The sequence below is a fragment of the Schistocerca americana genome, chromosome 2, assembly GCF_021461395.2.
Source record: "Schistocerca americana isolate TAMUIC-IGC-003095 chromosome 2, iqSchAmer2.1, whole genome shotgun sequence".
Taxonomy (NCBI): Eukaryota; Metazoa; Arthropoda; class Insecta; order Orthoptera; family Acrididae; genus Schistocerca; species Schistocerca americana.
The window spans coordinates 939,002,282-939,022,378 of record NC_060120.1 but is presented as its reverse complement, the minus strand read 5'-3'; positions in this window follow the sequence as shown (position 1 = coordinate 939,022,378).

Genomic DNA, 20,097 nt, shown 5'->3' with positions numbered 1-20,097 from the left:
ACAGTATGTTGGTGGCGGAGTCTTCTAGGAAAGAACGCAAACAGAACTTTAACAGCAAGTCCAATCGTGATACAGAAAACTCCTGGAGCATCTGCCACTAGAGTGCCACTAGAGTTCCGTGCTTATTAAGCGAACCCGTGACGAGACATGTTGCTCTTCTTCGGATATTCTGTATTCCCCTCATCAATACTACCTGCTAAGGATCCCAGGCTGTCCACCAGTACTGAAGTATCGGTTGAGCGAGGGTTTTCAAAGTTACCTCCTTGGGTGGGCTACACTTGCTGAAGAGTCGTTTAGCGAAACTGTCAGGCATTTGCCTTTTCTACGATTTGTTTTGTATGATCTTTCCACTTCATATCGGTCCGTATGCATACTCCCAGATATTTAATGGATGTGACTGTTTGCTTCCTGCGGCAATCGTGTAGTAAAACATTAATAGTCTTTCCACCTATTTACGCGCATTACGTTACATACTAGGGGCGTTCAAAAAGTAATACAATACTTTTTTTTCTCGGCCACATTCTGTTGAAAAAATACGGAATTTGTTGTGGGACATCATGGAAAAATCCCACCTTTGTAGTTTCATGAAGCTCGGATAAGTGGCGGCACTATAAGAAGCCATCAACCAGAGCATCGTAGATATTCATAGGCGCTTACAGAATGTCTACGGAGACCTGGCAGTGAGCAAAAGCACGGTGAGTCTTTGGAGAGGCGTCTGTCATCTTCGCAACATGGTCGCGGAACCCAGTCCGATCTCTGGCGTGCCAACCGGCCACACAAAGCTGTTATTCGTGCAGTGTTGGAACGTGCGGACACTCTCATTCGACGTGATCGGCTGAGCCCGATCAAACACATCCCTGCACGACTGGGCTCACACAAATCCGCACACCCGACAGAAGCTCAAAAACTCCTTTGGGTCGCCCTACTGCCCGGATCTCGTACCTTTCGACTTCCATCTGTTTGGCTCAATGAAGGATGCACTCCGTGGGAAGCAGTACATGGATGATGGGGAGGTCAGTGATGTAGCAAGACGGTGGCTCCGTCGTCGACCAGTAGAGCGGTACCATGCGAGGGTACAGGCCCAACCAGTAAAGTGACGCAAGACAGTCGCAGTGGACGGGTATTATACCGAAAAACAGGATTTTGTAGCCAGAAGATTGGGGAATAAGACAATGTATTGGAATCCTGAATAAAACCCAAACTGCTTTCAGAGAAAATGTGTTGTATTACTTACTGTTCGTCACTTGTATGTTTGTGCTGAGAGTCAACAGTCAGTCCCTGTACCATACGTCGATCCTGTGTACGCCTTCCAGCTGACGTTATCCACATAGTCATTCATACAGGGTGCTTTACAGTTCTTCTTATAGCCTTTCACAGCTTGTATAGGGAACTTAGTAGACGAAGTTTTTATGACGTTCTCATGTCGGAAAACGTACCATTCGGATACAAAATCAGTCAGAAGGTCGGATGGCTCTCAAATCTCTCTCTTCACTGTACACACACAAACTGAAAAGAGAATTCCGTCGTCAGTCTCTGTTGTGATTATGTCCAACTATGTCAAAGGCTACGATAAACTGGTACGTTAGCAACTGGGAGGGTTGACTGTGGTGCTCCATGGACGCATCACACTCTTGACTTTGAAGACGACGTCCTTTGCCCCGTAGAAAAGAACCAGACGACGTGTTCTCGAAACATTGCGTATGCCATGGGCTTGTCTGGACCACACGTCTAAGAGAATATTGTCTCTGGTGTGCGAGGTGGCGCAATGGTTAGCACACTTGACTCGCGTTTGGGAGGTCATCGGTTCAAATCCACCTCCGGGCATCGAGGTTTAGGTTTCCCATTATTTCCAAAAAGCACTCCGTTGAAATACCTGGACGGTTGCGTTGAAAAGGCATGGCCGATTTTCTTCCACATCCTTGCCCTCTGTCTCTCATGACCTTGCTGTCTTCCTTTCTTTCGCTGTGTGCATACCGTGATGCAGAAAATTTGAAAGTGATCCGATCTTCAAGCTTAACTGTGCATTTCCGGGCAGGGGTTCCTTCTCAAAACTTAATCTGCTAAGTCATCTCTACAACCGCTACCAGCTTGTAGTAGGAATTGTGAAATACCCTGTAAACAGCGTTTTAGGGGTGACTGAGGACAGCTTACTGAGCAACATTACATCTCTCTTAACTTCATTTACAGACTAACAATTATAGCTATTATAAGCAGTATGTTTTTAGGTTGGTTAGTACCTCAAAGTTCACGCGGCAAGAGCAAGCCATTAATGCTTATTTTCTCCTGGGCAGCAGGTGAAGTATTGACGTGTGAATGTGTGGACGCAGGATGGTTGGTCTATACCGACAGGCATAGTCCACTTAGGTGTCCTGTTACGATTGTGCAGAAGACATCAGGTAGCAAATTATGTGACGTGCTTGTGAGAAGACAGACACTGACAAGGGAACCTCCCCATCGCACCCCCCTCAGATTTAGTTATAGGCCATGAAAAACTGAACACAGATCTATCGAGAAAACAGGAAGAAGTTGTATGGAACTATGAAAAAAATAAGCAAAATATACAAACTGAGTAGTTCGTGTGCAAGATAAGCCACATCAAGGGACGTGTACACTAAGGAGCACAGTGGTCCCGTGGTTACCGTGAGCAGCTACGAATTGAAGGTCCCTGTTTCAATCCTCCCTCGAGTGAGAAGTTTTAATTTTTTATTTTCAGACAATTATCAAAGTTCATGCACTCAGACATGATCAACTTCGCTCTCCAAAATTCCAGGACATGTTCAGATTTGCTTGGACACGTGCAGGATTTGACGGTCTACACACGAAAAAACTTGAAAACGTTAAAAACGTATGTTTTGACAGAGCACAGGGAAAGCTGTGCGACTGTGAAACTGTTGCATTCATTTGTTGCCATTTATGTGACAAACTCTTATGTTTTCATCACTTTTTTGGGAGTGATTATCACATCCACAAGAAAACCTAAATCGGGCAAGGTAGAAGAATCTTTTTACCCATTCGCCAAGTGTGCATTTTTAGGTGGGTCGACAACATATTCCTGTAATGTGACGCACATGCCGTCACCAGTGTCGTATAGAATATTTCAGACGTGTTTTCCTGTGGAGGAATCGGTTGACCTATGAATTTGCGATCAAATGTTTTCGGTTCCTATTGGAGAGGCACGTCCTTTCGTATACTAATCGCACGATTTTGCGGTGCGGTCGCAAAACACAGACACTAAACTTATTACAGTGAACAGAGACGTCAATGAATGAACGGTGAGATCGTAACTTTGCGAAAATAAAGTAAGGAAAATTTTTATCCGAGGCAGGACTCGAACCAAGGACCTCTCGTTCCGCAGTTGATCACTCTAACCACGGGACCACGGCGCTCTTCAGCTTACATACTCCTTGATGTTGGATATCTTACACTTGGACTACTCAGTTTGTATATTTTGCTTATTTTTTCATAGTTCCACACAACTTCTTCCTGTTTTCTCGATTGATCTGTGTTCAGTTTTTCAAGGCCTATCCACTGTGTCAATTTATAACTAAATCTGAGGGGGGTGCGATGGGGAGGTTCTCTTGTGAGAAAAAACCACTAACATGCTGAATGGTTCAAATAGCTCTGAGCACTATGGGACTTAACCTCTGAGGTCATCAGTCCCCTAGAACTTAGAACTACTTAAACCTAACTAAACCTAAGGACATCACAGACATCCGTGCCCGAGGCAGGATTCGAACCTGCGGCCGTAGCGGTCGTGCGGTTCCAGACTGTAGCGCCTAGAACCGCTCGGCCACCCCACTGAAGTGGGTACATTTTAAGGTACTGATGAACAAAATATTTCCTCTTAAACCCCTAACGCCCTGTATGTACTGAATAGTAATGGTTCTCTCGTAGGGTACGACCGAAGTACCTTTTACATCTGCACATTTCTCTTCATTACGAATAACATGCTCTGTTCTGTTTGGAGAGAGATCTACAATACAATCACAAATCTGATCTGACATTCCAGTACTCACGTATTTTGTTCATCACGTAGCAGTGCAGAACTGTATCGAACACCATCTTCAAGTCAAGAAACATGGCATCAGTTTCGGCGCCTTTATTTGCTACATCGTATTTAATCATGTTTAAACTCACACGGCACTCTACAATGACATTAAATTCTTAAAATACGTCGTTCTACGCAAGGGAAAAACTTAATTGTTGTAATACTTTATTATTTAATCATTATTCACACAGTTCCACGCTTTTTAATAACATCGTTTATGATGGAGTATAATTTTGTTACATGGCAAGCAATAATTGTTATTAAAGGCACGGCCTTGTTCATTGGCTATAGCTCTGATGATTTCTCTAGAAACTTGCGCCGCATTTACTGGAACAGAGAAGTGCAGGTGATTAAGCCGGAAGCTTTTGTACGGCAAAGAGCTACCGTAATCTCGCGAGCCGTCTTAATGAGGAATTTTTCCAAGACAACCGCATTATTAAGTTCTTTCTCTTCTCGTCTTTCCCCTCCCTCGCGTCCTGAACCCGAGACTCCATTTTTAAATGTCTCAGCGCGCGCTCGGCTTTTATGGCAATAGTCCAGAGTTTACTCTCTCGCCGTTGCCGGCGCGTATCTTTCACGACGGAAGGCACTCTGTTACGTGAGCGGGGGAGGGCCGTAAAAGTTTTTGCATTCGTCTGAGATTATCTCGGCGCGAAATTTTCTGTGAACGTCCCGCGGACTGAAACTAATGACGTCGACGCCGTAGATTACCCTCTTTAAGATGCCCGACACCCCTTCGGCGATGCGTCTTCTCTAGGAGGGAGGGACGCCCGTCTCGCTAGATCGCTATCCGTAGGCACTAATTTATATTCCCGCGCATGCATTCAGTACAGAGGAGAAACAGCAGTACTTGATGCTGCAGGTATATTTGCTAGACGTTATACCGCCGGTGCTAGAACTTGATTTCAAATTTTATACTGTGACCACCTTGGATTCATATGGCACCTTTTTGTCTGCCTATTACTAAACGGCAAAATCGGTCATCCAATCCCAGATGCAGGTTGCCTTTGTAACGACTTACAGGGGCGATAAAAAGTTGATTTTTCAGTATTTCTTTTAATTATAGATAATTATTGAAAGTGCTGCTGAAATCTATTCAATAACAATTATAATCTTAAGTTGAAACTTCTTTATTAAATATTTTACTTAAACTGCTGAGTGAAATTGAATGCAAGTGCACCTACTTTCTCTTTACTTATTCTTATCATGTCAACACTGACCCACAATATTCTAGGGCAACGCAATCTACTGCTCAAAAAAAGGATAACCTGACTTCAGGTAATTAATTCAAGAGAATGGCCCTGACTAAAAAGAACAATAACCTATACATTTCATTAAGCACTTGTTGTTGTTGTCTTCAGTCCTGAGACTGGTTTGATGCAGCTCTCCATGCTTCTGTATCCTGTGCAAGCTTCTTTATCTCCCAGTACCTACTCCAACCTACATCCTTCTGAATCTGCTTAGTGTATTCGTCTCTTGGTCTCCCTCTACGATTTTTACCCTCCACGCTGCCCTCCAATGCTAAATTTGTGATCCCTTGATGCCTCAGACCATGTCCTACCAACGGGTCCCTTCTTCTTGTCACGTTGTGCCACAAACTCCTCTTCTCCCCAATTCTATTCAGTACCTCCTCATTAGTTATGTGATCTACCCATCTAATCTTCAGCATTCTTCTATTGCACCACATTTAGAAAGCTTCTATTCTCTTCTTGTCTAAACTATTTATCGTCCATGTTTCACTTCCATACATGGCTACACTCCATACAAATACTTTCAGAAACGGCTTCCTGACACTTAAATCTATACTCGATGTTGACAAATTTCTCTTCTTCAGAAACGCTTTCCTTGCCATTGCCAGTCTACATTTTATACTCTCTCTACTTCGACCATCATCAGTTATTTTGCCCCCCAAATAGCAAAACTCCTTTACTACTTCAAGTGCCTGATTTCCTAATCTCATTCCCTCAGCATCACCCGACTTAATTCGACTAGATTCCATTATCCTCGTTTTGCTTTTGTTGATCTTCGTCTTATATCTTCCTTTCAAGACACTGTCCATTCCGTTCAGCTGCTCTTCCAAGTCCTTTGCTGTCTCTGAAAGAATTACAACGTCATCGGCGAACCTCAAAATTTTTATTTCTTCCCCATGGATTTTAATACCTACTCCGAATTTTTCTTTTGTTTCCTTTACTGCTTGCTCAATATACAGATTAAATAACATCGGTGACAGGCTACAACCCTGTCTCACTCCCTTCCCAACCACTGCTTCCCTTTCATGCCCCTCGACTCTTATAACTGGCATCTGGTTTCTGTACAAATTGCAAATAGCCTTTCGCTCCCTGTATTTTACCCCTGCCACCTTTAGAATTTGAAAGAGAGTATTCCAGTCAACATTGTCAAAAGCTTTCTTTAAGTCTACAAATGCTAGAAATGTAGGTTTGCCTTTCCTTAATCTATTTCCTAAGATAAATCGTAGGGTCAGTGTTGCCTCACGTGTTACAACATTTCTGCGGAATCCAAACTGATCTTCGCCGAGGTCGGCTTCTACCAGTTTTTCCATTCGTCTGTAAAGAATTCACGTTAGTATTTTGCAGCTGTGACTTATTAAACTGATAGTTCGGTAATTTTCACATCTGTCAACACTTGCTTTCTTTGGGAAAGTCTGAGGGTATTTCGCTTCTTCTTGAAGTCTGAGGGTATTTCGCCTGTCTCATACATCTTGCTCAACAGATGGTAGAGTTTTGTCAGGACTGGCTCTCCCAAGGCAGTCAGTAGTTTCATTGGAATGTTGTCTACTCCCGGGGCCTTGTTTCGACTCAGGTCCTTCAGTGCTCTGTCAAACTCTTCACGCAGTATCATATCTCCCATTTCGTCTTCATCTACATCCTCTTCCATTTCCATAATATTGCCCTCATGTACAGCGCCCTTGTATAGACCCTCTATGTACTCCTTCCAACTTTCTGCCTTCCCTTCTTTGCTTAGAACTGGGTTTCCATCTGAGCTCTTGATATTCATACAAGTGGCTCTTTTTTCTCCAAAGGTCTCTTTAATTTTCCTGTAGGCAGTAATTATCTTACCCCTAGTGAGATAAGGCTCTACATCCTTACATTTGTCCTCTAGCCATCCCTGCTTAGCCATTTTGCACTTCCTGTCGATCTCATTTTTGAGACGTTTGTATTCTCTTTTGCCTGCTTCATTTACTGCGTTTTTATATTTTCTCCTTTCATCAATTAAATTCAATATTTCTTCTGTTACCCAAGGATTTCTGCTAGCCCTCGTCTTTTTACCTACTTGATCCTCTGCTGCCTTCACTACTTCATCCCTCAGAGCTACCCATTCTTCTTCTACTGTATTTCTTTCCCCCATTCCTGTCAATTGTTCCCTTATGCTCTCCCTGAAACTCTGTACAACCACTGGTTTAGTCAGTTTGTCTAGGTCCATTCTCCTTAAATTCCCACCTTTTTAAGCACTTACCTCACAAAAATCTTCATTACGCGAACTATTTCAATACAGCGAGCGTCAATACCGCCAGCTAAATAAAAGATTCTAACTACTAAAGCCGCTAACTACTAATAGGCATGTGGTTAGCAAAGGAAAGATTTTGCTGCAAACCAAATAATGTATTTTTTATCGTAATAATGTGACATCCATTTCAGACGCAAACATAAATCGTCATTGACATCTTGTACAAAGGTATATAATCATGAATAATATTCAATCTCCAGGTTGAACATGTACAAATCGTTAGCCTACGCTAACACTTCACACCTCTGCCCTCCATCAATGCTAACTTCTCACATCTAACATCATCACTGCTGGCCGTTCACCTCCAACTGCCGAACAGTACTTTCATCATTGCTGGCGATTAATTTCCAACTGCCCAACACTACTGGCAATTAACTTCCAACAACGAGTCCAACCAGCCACAGAGTCCCTTACAAAGAAAGCGCAGTCAGAGATCCAATGCAAAGCGCTACACAGCGCTGCCAACATAGAAGCACCCCACTTACCAAGTTAAGCGTTCCACGCAAAAATACTAGCATTAAAGTTAGATATGTGTACATTGAGGTGACAAAAGTCATAGTTAGTGATACGCACATCTACAGATAGCGGTAGTATCGCATTCACACGATATAGAATGGCAGTGCATTGTCGGAGCTATCATTTGTACTCATGTGATTCGTGTGAAAAGGTTCTGACGTGATTATAGCCGCACGACGGGAATTAAAAGACTATGGACGCGGGATCGTAGTTGTAGCTAGACGCGTGGAACATTCCATTTCGGAAATCGTTAGGGAGTTCAATATTTCGAGATCCAGCACACAGCGTGCAAATTACCCTCACATGTTAAAGAAAGTCATTAAATATCTAGAAGTATGCGTGTCCTGACAGAAATAAATAATACAGATAATAAGATATATTGGATATTAACAAACGGGAGACAAGGCAGCTGGCCGGCCGCGGTGGTCTAGCGGTTCTGGCGCTGCAGTCCGGATCCGCGGGACTGCTACGGTCGCAGGTTCGAATCCTGCCTCGGGCATGGGTGTGTGTGATGTCCTTAGGTTAGTTAGGTTTAAGTAGTTCTAAGTTCTATGGGACTGATGACCACAGATGTTGAGTCCCATAGTGCTCAGAGCCATTTGAACAAGGCAGCCAGTCATTTTACAAAAATCATAACAATTAGGGTAAATGACAATGTTGGTGACCGCTACGGTCGCAGGTTCGAATCCTGCCTCGGGCATGGATGTGTGTGATGCCCTTAGGTTAGTTAGGTTTAAGTAGTTGTAAGTTCTAGGGGACTGATGACCTCAGATGTTAAGTCCCATCGTGTTCAGAGCCATTTGAACCTTTTTTGGCAATGCTGTGACTGACAAGTTACAAGTTACGATTTCTTTTAATAGTCACTTTCAAAGTGTAGCAGCAACAATAGAATTAAATGGTTCACTTGAGCAAGGGAATAAATGAAGAGTGCCATACGATGAAATTTTAACCAACTATAAGTAGCGCCAACTATCTCACTTAAATAGATAGAATTACAAAAATCCTAAAAACTAAAATCTCCTGTGCTGCTGATGGAATTTCGAACAGAATTCTGAGAAGTTGTTCCGACTTCATAAGTAATGTCCTTAGAGATGAATGTTGTGCGTCACTGGCACAAGGAAATTCTCCAGATTGGTCAAGGTAGGCAGTTGTTAAACCTGTTCATAACATAAGTGATAAGGCAGACAAGATTTATCGTCCAGTCCGCCTCCGTAGCGTAGCGGTAGCGTTTCTGCCCATCACATACCGGCACGGTAGCTCAGTGTGTTCGGTCAGAGGGTTAGTCGCCCTCTGTAACAAAAACCTGAGTTAATAGGTCAACGATGAACCTGAATGGCTGTCATGGCACGTCCGCCCCGAACAAATGAAACGAACAATAAAGAACAAAATGAGATAAAAATTTAAAAAAAAATCACGCAGGGGGCCCGGGTTCGATTCCCCCCAAGGGGGCTGGATGTTGTGTGTCCTTCATCATCATTTTCATCACCATTGACCCGCAAGTCGCCGAAGTGGCGTCAACTTAAAAGGACTTGCAATACGGCAGCCGAACTCCCCCGTATGGGGCCTCCCGGCCAACAATGCCACACGCTCATTTCCATTTTTTTTTACCGTCGAGTTTCATTACTGACATCTTTTTTTACCTCCTCAAGGAGCTAAGCATTTTAACTTCAACATCACAGTACATATATTCGCTAGTGAAATTCGTCATAAAGTAATCCTGCAGAATTATAGAAGAACAGTATGGTACAGATTGCAACACCGGAGGGAAAAACGACCTGTATTACCCACTATTAAATCTGAAAGTGGCTCAGAAATGAGTTCAATATGCAGCAATAAACATCTTTGGTCATTTGCCCAATAACACATCGGTCAGGCAACAACGCAGATTTTAAATCTAACCTAAAATCATTGCTCTTCGATACTTCCTTCTATTCCTTGGACGACTTTCTATTTCAAAACTTGTAGAAAAACACTAGTTTTTAAACGTAGCAGGAGTAGGACTAAAAAATAATGTTTTCATTAGTGTGAGCACTTACTGTGATGTATTCGTATCTGTAAACTGACTCGTTTCTGCCGACCGCTGTGGCCGAGCGGTTCTAGGCGCTTCAGTCCGGAAACGCGCTGCTGCTGCGGTCGCAGGTTCGAATCCTGCCTCGGGCATGTATGTGTGTGTCCTTAGGTTAGTTAGGTTTAAGTAGTTCTAAGTTCTAGGGGACTGATGACCTCAGATGTTAAGTCCCATAGTGCTCAGAGCCATTTGAACCATTTTGTGATGCTCTTTCTCTTGAATAAATCATACAATTTTTTCAGAAATTGTAATCATTTGTTTGTCTGTACATGTACGAGGGCATTTCGAAAAGTAAAGATACAATGGCTCGCAGTCCTTAAGTAGAACATTTATTTAGAAAACGTCAGTTACATCCTATTAACAGGATTATTTGTTATTTTTCGACATAATCACCCACGTTATCCAAACGTTTGTTACGTCGGTGCTCAAGCTTTTGTATCCCACAGTCATAGAAGGACATAATCACCCACGTTATCCAAACGTTTGTTACGTCGGTGCTCAAGCTTTTGTATCCCACAGTCATAGAAGGTTGTCGCCTGTTGTCGGAACCACATTTCAACTTCATCTTTGATCTCTTCATCGTCGTGGAATGATCTTCCACCAAAATGTGACTTCAGGTAACGGAAGACATGGAAGTCGGTGGGCGCAAAGTCTGGGCTGTATGGCGGATGGTCCAATACGTCCCATTTGAATTGTTTGAGTAGTACTTTGGTTACGAGCGCTGTGTGAGGCCGAGCGTTGTCATGAAGCAAGCGGACTTCACTTGTCAGCATTCCCCTGCGTTTGTTTTGAATTGCCCTTCGAAGACGTTTCAAAGTCTGGCAATATGCAGCAGCATTAATTGTCGTTCCAGAAGGCAGAAATTCCAATAGAAGAATGCTTTGTCTGTCCCAAAAAAACAGAAGCCATGATTTTCTTCGCTGAAATCGACGTTTTGCATTTCTTGGCTTTTGGTGAACTCGAAATGCGCCATTGCATTGACTGTTGCTAGGATTCAGGTGCATGAAGAAAACGTATGACGGAGCGCACTTCGCATTTGGCGGGATTCTGAATCGGCGCAGCCATTTTACACACGACCTACTCCAACCAGAAGCAACGTTCAACTGCCGAACGACCGCGAGGAGAAAGCTAACGGTTCATGGTTAACACCAGTGTTGCCAACTTGCTCGCCAAAACTCTTCTGTTCCTCTGGCGTACGGTGTATCTTAACTTTCCGAAATACCCTCATACATCACATCCATCGATTTCCGTCCAGTTCGGATAATTCCCCCGAGGCGCGCTGTATTGTGGTATTTTTTCTTTTAGCTATTACACCTAAACCCGACGTCTGCTACCACCGTTCGTTTACACCGCTAATTTTAGCCATTAGTCTTATAAAAGGAAGTTCTGTAATATTTTGGTCTGTTTAGTCTAGGGCCGATTGCTTATTTAATAAATTATTTATTTCACTACGGCTCTATGCCATAGGCGTTAATGTGCCGACAATCTGTTCTCTCTGTAGAACAGGTTGCAGAAAAATTTAAATCTATAAACCTGCCTTCTGCATAGGATGTAGAAACAATCACTATTTTTTATTTTTTTATCTGCTTGTATTGTGTGTCCCACGTCATTATCTGCAAGTCATTGCCTAATGGTCATTAAGACAGATCTGGTAACACCAAACGATCACGATGTGGTTATAACAAAAAAAAAAATGGTTCAAATGGCTCTGAGCACTATGGGACTTAACATCTGTGGTCATCAGTCCCCTAGAACTTAGAACTACTTAAACCTAACTAACCTATGGACATCACACACATCCATGCCCGAGGCAGGATTCGAACCTGCGACCGTAGCAGTCGCGCGGTTCCGGACTGTGCGCCTAGAACCACTAGACCACCGCGGCCGGCTATGGTTATAACACTTTCACGTTAAACATCTTGGTAACTGTGTTGGTCCTGCACCTGCATAGATGTTTTCCCTACTTTGTAATAAACTGCTACAAATATTACGTTGCATTAGCTCGTTTTACACCTTGTGTTGTGAGGATGAGTTGCGCACCATTGCAAGATGCTCCCTTTCCTGTTCTAGTCGCGAATGGCTCGCGGAAAAATGTACTGTTGCTAAACCCCATTTGGGCTGGAAACTCTCTAGTTTAGCCCTCATGACCTTTCGCCGAAATAAGCAGTATATTGATACACCCTTCTAGGAACGTAGCTCTCGGAACATTTAACAATTAAACACACCGTGATGCGGATCGCCTCTCTTGCAACGTTTGCCACTGACTTTAGCTGAGCATCTCCGTGACGCTTTCGCACTTACTAACCTGAACTGTGACGAAACGCGCTGCTCTTCTTTGAATTTTCCATTTTTCCTCTATCAGTCCTGATCAGATACCGGTTCCAGGCCTAAGAAGTACAGGATGAGACAGAATAACGGGAATGTTTGAAGTGATTAGTGGCCGGCATGGACAGGTGAGAGCACTGCGGGTTTGTGACAGTTAGCGAGTAAACAGTCCGCCATTGCAGTGATCATTGATCAGTGGAACGGACAACAGCGAGCGTTAGCCATAAAAATGTTTTATAAAAACTATGATAGTTTGGTAGCAGCACAGAGGGAGTTTCCACGTTTTTATAATTTAGGACGTCATGATGCCGTTCCGTCGGAACACGCGATAAAATGTTGGATTTATAACTTTGAAGAGACTGGATCTGCCCTCAAGAAGAAGCCAACGGGACGACCAAGAATTGTGTGTTCTCCAGCAAGCATTGATGTTGTACACGAGTCTGTCTTAAGGAGCCCACGGCGTTCAATTTGTAAGCAAGAAGCAATGGTTGGAAAGCCCCGGGAGAGTGTTCGCAGAATCCTTCATCTTGATTTAAAATTTCATCCGTACAAACTACAGCTGGTGCAAAAATTCAAGGATAACGATTGCCAGTTACGATTACGAATCTGTCAACAAATTATAACAGAAATTAACAATGACGATGAATTTCTAAACAAGTTGTGAATGTCAATGGTTCAAATGGCTCTGAGCCCTATGGGACTTGACTTCTGAGGTCATCAGTCCCCTAGAACTTAGAACTACTTAAACCTAACTAACCTGAGGACATCACACACATCCATGCCCGAGGCAGGATTCGAACCTGCGACCGTAGCGGTCGCGCGGTTCCAGACTGTAGCGCCTAGAACCGCTCGGCCACTCCGACCGGCTGTGAATGTCAGATGAGGCACATTTTCATCTCACAGGTTATGTGAATAAACGGAACTACCGTTACTGGACAAACACAAATCCTAATGGCGTTCATAAGCGCCCTTTACACGCTAGTAAAGTAACAGTATGGTGTGGTGTTTCATCACATGGGGTTATCGGACCGTATTTTTTCGCAAATGAACAGGTAAACACAATAACTGTCAATGCCAATCGTTACGTGGAGATGTTACGAACTTTCGTTATACCTGCACTGAACCTTATTCCCAAGATTAAGCAGCTTTCACTCAGTTAATACTAGGCAGAAATCAAACCTGCATTTCGGTCAGACTTCCTTAACTCTCATGCAGAAAGATGTGCAGTATACTGATGCATCCATTTTCAATAAGCTACCACTCGAATTCAAAAATCTTAGCAGTAATCCATGTGCTTTCAAATCGAAATTGAAGAGTTTCCTCATGGGTCACTCCTTCTATTCTGTCGAGGAATTCCTTGAAAAATTAAGCTGAATCTTGTTGTATTGTTGATTGCGCTTGCTTAAACTTGTGGAATGACATTTTTCGGGTTCATAAACTTTTCATTTTTATATGTTATTACTTTTATGTTGTAATTTCATGTACTGATACGTTCCATGACCTTGGAGATTTGCTCGTCAATTTGGTCCTACGGAACTTGACGTGTAAATAAAAATAATAAAAATAACTTTCCATACGTTCAAGAAGCCTGGTTTCAGCAGGACGGAGCGACATCACACACTGCACGGCAATCAATGGCATACGTGCGAGAATTGTTTGGCAGCCGTATGTTCTTACGATTCGGTAACATTCCCTGACCCCCTAGATCGGCAGATTTACCCGTTCATGATTTTTTCTTGTGGGTTAAAACAGAGACTTAGGGATGTAATTCACAGTATCCCAGCTGAGATGTTGCAGCGGTCAATGAAGAATCTCATTTCACGAGTGTATTAGCGCGTGCGCGCGAGCGCTCGTGCGTGTGTGTGTGTGTGTGTGTGTGTGTGTGTGTGTGTGTGTGTCTGTGTGTGTATTTATTTGTTTACAGGTTTACGGTACTCAGTGGTAAAAATAGTCTGACATGAAAATGCCTAAAATACACTCCTGGAAATTGAAATAAGAACACCGTGAATTCGTTGTCCCAGGAAGGGGAAACTTTATTGACACATTCCTGGGGTCAGATACATCACATGATCACACTGACAGAACCACAGGCACATAGACACAGGCAACAGAGCATGCACAATGTCGGCACTAGTACAGTGTATATCCACCTTTCGCAGCAATGCAGGCTGCTATTCTCCCATGGAGACGATCGTAGAGATGCTGGATGTAGTCCTGTGGAACGGCTTGCCATGCCATTTCCACCTGGCGCCTCAGTTGGACCAGCGTTCGTGCTGGACGTGCAGACCGCGTGAGACGACGCTTCATCCAGTCCCAAACATGCTCAATGGGGGACAGATCCGGAGATCTTGCTGGCCAGGGTAGTTGACTTACACCTTCTAGAGCACGTTGGGTGGCACGGGATACATGCGGACGTGCATTGTCCTGTTGGAACAGCAAGTTCCCTTGCCGGTCTAGGAATGGTAGAACGATGGGTTCGATGACGGTTTGGATGTACCGTGCACTATTCAGTGTCCCCTCGACGATCACCAGTGGTGTACGGCCAGTGTAGGAGATCGCTCCCCACACCATGATGCAGGGTGTTGGCGCTGTGTGCCTCGGTCGTATGCAGTCCTGATTGTGGCGCTCACCTGCACGGCGCCAAACACGCATACGACCATCATTGGCACCAAGGCAGAAGCGACTCTCATCGCTGAAGACGACACGTCTCCATTCGTCCCTCCATTCACGCCTGTCGCGACACCACTGGAGGCGGGCTGCACGATGTTGGGGCGTGAGCGGAAGACGGCCTAACGGTGTGCGGGACCGTAGCCCAGCTTCATGGAGACGGTTGCGTATGGTCCTCGCCGATACCCCAGGAGCAACAGTGTCCCTAATTTGCTGGGAAGTGGCGGTGCGGTCCCCTACGGCACTGCGTAGGATCCTACGGTCTTGGCGTGCATCCGTGCGTCGCTGCGGTCCGGTCCCATGTCGACGGGCACGTGCACCTTCCGCCGACCACTGGCGACAACATCGATGTACTGTGGAGACCTCACGCCCCACGTGTTGAGCAATTCGGCGGTACGTCCACCCGGCCTCCCGCATGCCCACTATACACCCTCGCTCAAAGTCCGTCAACTGCACATACGGTTCACGTCCACGCTGTCGCGGCATGCTACCAGTGTTAAAGACTGCGATGGAGCTCCGTATGCCACGGCAAACTGGCTGACACTGACGGCGGCGGTGCTCAAATGCTGCGCAACTAGCGCCATTCGACGGCCAACACCGCGGTTCCTGGTGTGTCCGCTGTGCCGCGCGTGTGATCATTGCTTGTACAGCCGTCTCGCAGTGTCCGGAGCAAGTATGGTGAGTCTGACACACCGGTGTCAATGTGTTCTTTTTTCCATTTCCAGGAGTGTATGATGGCACTTAGAAATGCAATCACACACTACCATTATCGCTCCGATTCGCCTGCCTAGTCACACCCAGTCAGTAACAATGTAAATAGAGTAGCTTTGTTAGTTTTAAAAGTGTGTTTCTAAAATTCTAACTGAGCCCTGCCACAAAAATCAAAAGAAGAACCGGGATTAGCAAGCACATTGGCAATACATTAAAACTTTCTCCCTGACAGGATAGTGGACAACCTGAACATCTCACAGAATCTTGCCTGAGTATAAAATACACTAATTTAAAGTTTAGTGTACTGTAATCCGTACACGACCCAACGTCAGTGATGCAGGCCTATAGCTACGTGCATCTGTCGGACGACCCTTTTTCGGAACCCGAGTTCTCCATTCTCCTTGGAAGCTGAAACTCAGATTACGAAGACGTCAAATTTGGTATCTAAAACTAGGACAAAATAAACATTTCGCGGCTCACCAAGAACTAAATGTCTACACAACACATCAAGAAGACACAGGAGAAAGACGTGTACAATAAGGTAACATAGTGGGCAGAATAGAACTGATCCTGAAGATATTCTTGTTTATAAGCCTGTCGCGGAATTTACCCTTGTTAATGAACGGAACTACCGATCAAACAAAATACTAGAAATCGTGATTTCTTTTTTATTAATCAGTTGCTGCCACACGTCTGGGCAAGCGTGTCTCCCGCCTACTCTGTTCCGATTAATTTCGCTATGTCATTACATTTTAATGAGTGAGCGGAGCTGACGTGTTCACTGAGTAGCTGAATGTAGCACAAAATGGTGCTCGCGATAAAACACCGCGTGTTTATTGTCGAGTTCAAATGGTTCAAATGGCTCTAAGCACTATGAGACTTAACTTCTGAGGTCATCAGTCCCCTAGATTTAGAACTACTTAAACCTAACTAACGTAAGGACATCACACACATCCATGCCGGAGGCAGGATTCGAACCTGCGACCGTAGCAGTCACGCGGTTCCAGACTGTAGCGCCTAGAACCGCTTCGTCACCCAGGCCGGCTATTGTCGAGTATTATTCGAAGCACAATTCGCGAGAAACGTGCGCAGAACCGTTTGCGCAAGAGTTTAAGACTGGAAGTGTTATGGTAAAACGTCCAGCAAAGTCTGCAATGTAAAACTTAGTGGCTAAAAGGCGTGAAGCAGGCTCTTTATTAGTTAAAAAGCTTAACTTTCAGGAATGAAGGAAAGCCGGGTACAAAATCCAACGAAATCTCAACGCCGTTTATCTTTGTGAGTAGGAAATAGGAGATCGTCTTGTCGAAACTTTGTCAGAAAGGACCTGCATCTGTATCCTTACAAGTTTACAGTTTTGCACGAGCTAAAGCGTTCAGACGAGCTTTCGCGCGTTGACTTCCTCTGGTGGTTTTTGAGTGAAGTGAAATCAGGACTTTTGGATAATTAGCTTTCATTTCTTCAGATGAGGCCTGGTTAGACCTGTCGGGGTACGTGAAGTCACAGAACATGCGCAATTATGCATCAAAAAATCATCATCACTACTTTGAAGAGCCGTTGCACAATCTCAAGACTGGTCTTTGATCAACAGTGTCTCCTGTCCGCATCGTATGAAGATCTTTTCACCAAACTGTTAATGCTATCCGGATATTTCTGGCAAGCCGGACCAACAGCTCTCACCGCCTTGAAGACCTTGTCACTGATGCGTGAGGTTGTAACACGTCCGGGAGTACGAGTGGGTGGGGTACCTTAAACTGGTTGTCGATTCGACCGTGCGCCCTGTCCACACCACGTACCTGATAATCCCGCGGCGGTCGTACTGTTCTGCTCCACACTGCTGCTGGCTTGCCTGAAATTATCTATCGAAATAGGCAAGCGGGTTTAGGGGAGCCACACCACGTTAAAACACAACACTGATCTGCGTCTGGTATGAACAACTATATTCTGAGACGATAAAAGAAAGTCGCAGGTTGCACTGTTTACACTCTAAGTCGTAAATGTTTATCCCAATTAACAATCTTGATGATTATCTGTCCACGATATCACTTGGACGAGCGTACGCGTACCGAATAAGGCGCGGATGATTGTTGATGATGCGAAAGCCGAATAATCGAACGAAAGCTCTTACGCTCGCCACGCATGCACTGATTTCTTTTGGTACCAGTCCTCCTTGACACTAGTAATGTTATAACACTGTTCGTAAAGTTAATTTTTCAGTTCTCAGTTCTCACTTATACGAGCGTGCGCGTAACCGTCGCGGCGCGGCTGATTGTTGATAATGCGGAACGCGATGATCGAACGCACGTTCTCACGCTCGCTACAAGACACTGGCACTTAAATGCTCTCTTTTGTGGTAAATAATATTACTGATTCACATTAGTTCATTCTTGGAGACCGAACATGGCGCGGATGATTGATACTGTACGGTACGACACGCAACGAGAGGATATACAAATATGTTATCAGCAGCACTGCTTATTTTTAAATTACTTCTTGATGCACTTTCCTCTGAATCATTTGCTTCTTTTATCACTTTACTGTAATAGCACTTGTAGCAACACTTCAACTTCCATACTAACAATGCCTCTCACATGCAGAGCTACCCACAACACAACATAACAGTTCCGTGTCCCGCGCTCGACTCTACAGACGCGGCTGCCCGCAAAGATACTCTGCAACCAAGCCAGCAATATGACAGTACGCTTACAAGGTGTTCGGTGAGGAGAGGACAATTAGCAGTCAGGTCACTTTCCTGTTCATCTCCATCCCCTGACAGTAGAGATGGGCAAAACTGTTCTTTTCAGAGATCGGGTCAGAACTGTTCACTCCCTGAAATGAACTAGATCTTTTTCATGACTCACCACTCATTCACAATAGAAAATAAATGGAAGGCACATTGCCCTTTAAACTTTGTTTATTCCAGTACTATACCTGTATTTAGATCTTATTTGATCCTATTTTGAAGTAACACAGATAATGAGTAAGAATTTTGTATTGTTTATTGAAATTTCCATGACATGACAAAGTTTTTGATTATTGATTTATTTTGCACTATTGTGGTTTTGGCTTTGTAGCCATTATCATGGTCAAAGGTGAAATAGTCATAAAATATCTGACGTCTGAATGATTATAATATTGTGACTACAATCATTCAGACATGTCAGACATGTAATAAATATTTCACCTTTGCATGTGATAATGGCTACAAAGCTAAAATAGCATGCTGATAACGACACTTTTCAGTGCCCCGCAAAACAAACCTCCACATCTAAATAGTGATAGTGTGAAATGAAGTAATAATGAAACTTAATCAAATGGTTGGATTTTCATTCATAAAGTACAGTATGACTGCAGTCCGCAATGAAGGAAAAATCACTGATAGGTTTATATTACATCCTGAGTCACTTTGAGATAGAAAAGTTACACATTCATCTGGTGGAAAAAATAAAAATATTAAAATAAAATTCTAAGTATTTTTATCAGGTAGGGAAATTTTGAAAATAAGACTGATTCATATTATGTAAACGAACTTTAATTGCATAAAAATTAACATACAAAAACTGTAATATATTTCAGTATGAACAGTCGACTCACGCAACGAGTATATGTTATGTTAAGAGGAGTCGTCAGGAACCTAATCTGATCAGTTTAAACAAATAAAAATAAAATAAAAACAAATGATGTATACATAACATAATTATGTAATATACATACCGGTATTAGTACGAAGAACAATATCCAGTAGAGACGAACTCCGATGCAGAGGCGCTGAGTCAAGCTGGTCGAGCCGCGAGCTGTATTGCTGCGTGAGCTAAGACCGCAGAGACCAGAGTGACACCTGAGTTGCTTTGCTCAACGCTCTCACTAGAGTCGAGAACGGAGGGATGAGCGTTGAGTGTGTGAGTTCCGAGGGTTGGGGGAGCGGTGAACTGCCACCAGTCACCCGCTCCGAGACAAATCGTCCGTTCTCTTGCGAGCAGGTTGTTGCAAGTAGTTCTTATGTTCTCCGCTAGGAGGCTCTCTGTCCTGTTGCTCGCATCAACTGCCCAGAGGGCAGGACGTGCGACTGAAACGATCGCCGACGGAGTGCGATGCTAAGTTACGCCAGACACTGCACGCGGCAGAGGAGGCACAGAGACGGCACGGCATATGTGAAACACAAAATCCAATGGGGCACTGCACAATGCAGGCAGCCAAGAAAGAAGCAGGGCAGAGGCCGGCGCTGGCTGTGTTGTGTGGC